Genomic DNA, 5,098 nt, shown 5'->3' on the forward strand with positions numbered 1-5,098 from the left:
AATCTTACAAGCTCTGGGTTGCAGACTGAGTAGTTTAATTGAAGTTCAGTTTAAGAACATTGAGAACAAAATTCTAGTTACAAAAACTTGCCTTTTGGTAAGGTTAATACAAAAATGTTACCATGTAAAAACAGCTTTATCACTATTTAACATAAAAATACTGTATGTTACGGAGCACTCAGCTGTCCTGACTTTAGGAGGAAGCTTGTTCCACCATTGGGATGCCAGAACAGAGAACAGCTTAGATTGGGCTGAGCAGGAGATGCCGTCCCGTAGGGGTGGGAGGGCCAAGAGAACACAGGTGGCAGAACAGAGTGCTTGTGTTGGGACCTGAGGTTTGAGCATAGCCTTTAGATAAAGAGTGTCCGTTCAACTTGTAGTGACCGTTTCCTGTGTGAGAATAAGGTCATACCATAATGAATGTTGTAGAGCATGACCCAGCAGGATCGAGAAAGACAGGGTGTTGTCCAGGGACATGCCAAGGTTCTTTGCACTCTGGGAGGGGGACACCGTGGAGTTGTCAAGTGTGATGGAGTGGTCTTGGAGCGGGCAGGCCTTCCACGGGAAGCTCCGTTTTATTGAGATTGAGGTGGTGGGCCGACATCCAAGCTGAGATGTCTGCCAGAGGAGAGAGAGGCAGCTTTGGCAGAGCGGAGAGCCTATTTGACACAGAGGAGAGCGGTCTCAGTAGAATGAGCTTTCTTGAGGCCTGACTGGTTAGGATCAAGTATATTGTTCTGAAAGAGATAGCGAGAGAGTTGGCCAGAGACAGCATGCTCAAGTGTTTTGGAAAGAAAAGAAAGAAGGGACACCGGTCTGTAGTTTTTAATGTCAGAGGGGTCGAGTGATGGTTTCTCGAGGAGGGGAGTGACTCTGGCCATGTTGAAGTTAGAGGGGACACAGCCAGTGGTCAGGGATGAGTTGATAAGGGAAGAGAGGAATGAGAGAAGGAAGGAGTAGATAGGAGGTTGTTGGTCGGCCAGACATCACTAGTCACATGATTTTATCTGGAAAGACAGGGGAGATAGGAGTCAAGGCGTAGGGTAGTTTTGTATTAATGGGATGGGTGGGCTCAGTAGGATGAGTGAATGAGGAGCAGCTGTTGTCAACCATTTTTTCAAAGTAGTTGACAAAGTCATCCACAGAGGGAAGGGAGGAGGTGGAGGATTTAGGAGTGAGTAGAAAGTGGAGAAGTGTAACGATCTTCATCTTCATCGGGTGAGGAGTAGGAAGGATCAGACCAAAACGCAGCGTGGTAAGTGTCCATGATTATTTATTATAACAGAACACGAAAATACAAAATAACAAAGTGAATGTAAGAAATTAAAATCGAAACAGTCCTGAAAGGTGAAAACACAAAACAGGAAACCCAAAAACACCAGGTGGGAAAAGGCTACCTAAGTATGGTTCTCAATCAGAGACAATGATAGACAGCTGCCTCAGATTGGGAACCATACCAGGCCAAACACATAGAAAAACAACATAGAATGCACAACCCAACTCACACCCGACCAAACCAAAATAGAGACATAAAAAAGGAACTAAGGTCAGGGCGTGACAAGAAGAGTTTCCCAGGGTTGGCAGAAGCTTGAAATGTAGAGTGATAGGAAATGGCTTTAGCAGCAGATACAGAGGAAAAGAAGGTAGAGAGGAGTGAGTGAAAGGATGATAGGTCCTCCGGAAGTTTAGTTTTCCTCCATTTCCACAGCCATGTTCTGTTAGCACGCAGTGAGTCAATGAGCCATGGAGCGGGAGGGGAAGCTCGTGCCGGCTGGGAGGAACGGGAATGGTGAGAGTCAAAGGATGCAGAAGAGGCATAGGCAGGAGACAGGAGAGAGAAGGATTTACCAGAAGAAGGAGAGGATAGAAGAGGAGAGAGTAGTGGGAGAGAGTGAAGATTGCGGACGTTCATGACCATCTGGGTAGGGTCTGAGCGGGTAGGATTGAAGGAGGGATGGTGAGAAATTAATCCAAGTAAGAATTAGAGACATGGAGAGGGGTTGCACTTAGATGAGTAGGTGATGAGGTCAAGCGTGCCTGCCAAGTGAGTGGGAGGGGACTGGGAAAGGGTGAGGTCAAAAGAGAAAAGAAGTGAAAAGAATGAGGTGGAAAGAAATTAATTCAAGTCAGTCATCGAGAAGTTAACTTCTTATGGTACAGGGGACGCTTGCGGCCCACTTGGCCAAAAGCCAGGGAAAATGCAGCGCGGCAAAATCAAATAAAATGATATCAAACTTTCATTAAATCACACATGAAAGATAGTAAATTAAAGCTGCACTCGTTGTGAATCCAGCCAACGTGTCAGATTTTAAAAAGCCTTTTTGGCGAATGCATAAGAAGCTATTATCTGATGATAGCACAACAGTAAACAAAGAGAGTAGCATATTTCAACCCTGCAGGCGCTACACAAAACGTAGAAATAAAATATGAAACATGCATTACCTTTGACGAGCTTCTTTTGTTGGCACTCAAATATGTCCCATAAACATCACAATTGGTCCTTTTGTTCAATTAATTCCGTCCATATATATCCAAAATATCAATTTATGTGGCGCGTTTGATCCAGAAAGAAACAGCTTCCATATTGCGCAACAAAATATCTCAAAAGTTGCCTGTAAACTTTGTCAAAACATTTCAAACTACTTTTGAAATACAACTTTAGGTATTTTTAAACGTTAATAATCAATCAAATTGAAGACGGGTCTATCTGTTTTCAATAGAGGACGAGAGGAAACTAATGCTACTTTTCAAGTCTTGCGCACTCTCAACAGCGTTACCTTTTTCCAAGATGGCCGTACTTCTTCATTGCACAAAGGAATAACCTCAACCAAATTCCAAAGACTGGTGACATCCAGTGGAAGGGGTGGAACTGAAAACAAGCGCCTAAGAAATATTGTTTCCCAATGAGATCTCACTTAACAGATAGAGACCTAAAAAAAAATCTGAACTGTTAGTGCTTGGGAGTTTTGCCTGCTACATAAGTTCTGTTATACTCACAGACATGATTCATGGGGAAGGGTACCAAAACATTTCTTCAGCATTGAAGGTCCCCAAGAACACAATGGCCTCCATCGTTTTTAAATGGAAGAATTTCGGAAGCACAATCGGGGGAGAAGGGCCATGGTCAGGGAGGTGACCAAGAACACGGTGGTCACTCTGACACAGCTCCAGAGTTCCTATGGCGAGATGGAAGAACCATCCAGAAGAACCATCCAGAAGAACAACCATCTCTGCAGCACTCCACCAATCAGGCTTTTATGGTAGATTGGCCAGCCGGAAGCCACTCCTCAGTAAAAAAGGCACATGACAGCCCGCTTGGAGTTTGCCAAAGTGCCTTTCCTAAAGGATTCTGACCATGAGAAACAAGATTTTCTGGTCTGATGAAACCAAGATTGAACTCTTTGGCCTGAATCACGTGTGGAGAAAATCTGGCACCATCTCTACGGTGAAGCATGGGGGTGGCAGCATCATGCTGTGGGATTTTTTTTAAGCGGCAAGGACTGGGAGACTAGTCAGGATCGAGGGAAAGATGAACGGAGCAAAGTACAGAGAGATCCTTGATGAAAACCTGCTCCAGAGGGCTCAGGACCAGAGTGGGGGCGAAGGGTCACCTTCCTACAGGACAACGACCCTAAGCACACAGCCAAGACAATGCAGCAGTGGCTTTGGGACAAGTCTTTGAATGTCCTTGCGTGGCCCAGCCAGAGCCCGGACTTGAACCCGTTCTAACATCTCTGGAGAGACCTGAAAATAGCTGTGCACCGACACTCCCCATCCAACCTGACAGAGCTTGAGAGGATCTTCAGAGAAGAATGGGAGAAACTCCCCAAATACAGGTGTGCCAAGCTTGTAGCATCATACCCAAGAAAACTTGATGTAATCGCTGCCAAAGTTGCTTCAACAAAGTACTGAGTAAAGGGTCTGAATACTTATGTAAATGTGATATTTCAGTTTCTAATTTTAATACATTTGCACACAAAAAAAAATCTAAACCCCTGTTTTTCCTTTGTCATTATGGGGTATTGTGTGTAGATTGATGAGCCGGGAAAAAAACAATTTAATCCAATTTAGAATAAGGCTGTGACTTAACAAAATACGGAAAAAGTCAAGAGGTCTGAATACTTTCCATATGCACTGCATGATGAGAGGAACTCAGCCTTAACGACCGCAGATCAGAAGGTCCAAACGCTGCCGGAGACTAGGAATTCCACAATTCACAATCATCTGAACAGATCACACACTTTATATCAAAATGGAAATCAATTAACATTCAATGCAATAACCCTAAAAACTGACGGCCTGTCAAGTCCTGACCTTAGTTCATTTTTTGTCTCTATTTTGGTTTGGTCAGAGCGTGAGTTGGGGTGGGCATTTTATGTTTTGTTCTGTGTGTTGTATTTCTATGTGTTTGGCCTGGTATGGTTCCCAATCAGAGGCAGCTGTCTATCGTTGTCTCTGATTGAGAACCATACTTAGGTAGCCTTTTCCCACCTGTGTTTGTGGGTAGTTGTTTCCTGTTTTGTGTTTTTTTCACCTTACAGAGACTGTTTCATGTCGTTCACTCGCTTTGTTGTTTTTTTGTCATTCAGTGTTCAGTTTATTTAATCAAATTTACAATGAACACTTACCACGCTGCGTGTTGGTCCGATGATTCCTATTCCTCATCATCAGACGAAGAGGACAGCCGTTACACGGCCATAGAGACAAAAACATGTTAAACCATTAACACAACTTCCCAGTTGTTTCATTTCCATGACAGTCCCATAATAACACATTATGTATTGTTTCTATGTATAATCCTGGAGAACAGCAACAGCCCAGGCAGGCAGGACGGTTTTGAGGTGTGTGTGACTTGAAAATGCATCTCTCCCTCCTGCTTGACCTAATCATTCCAACGGGACTACAAGTCTCATCCACCAGCCTGGATACGAAGTTAGCCCACTACAGTACGCGGGTGAATAGTCAAGACACTACACTGCACTCGAGTGGCTTGAATAGGCACTGCACCTCACACAGACAACAGGGTCGTGTTCAGCCGCATTCTGGATATTGCAGATATAAGTGCGATGAATAGAGTTGAAATGATGCCTTACTACGC

Source organism: Oncorhynchus gorbuscha, linkage group LG20, assembly GCF_021184085.1.
Source record: "Oncorhynchus gorbuscha isolate QuinsamMale2020 ecotype Even-year linkage group LG20, OgorEven_v1.0, whole genome shotgun sequence".
Classification (NCBI taxonomy): domain Eukaryota; kingdom Metazoa; phylum Chordata; class Actinopteri; order Salmoniformes; family Salmonidae; genus Oncorhynchus; species Oncorhynchus gorbuscha.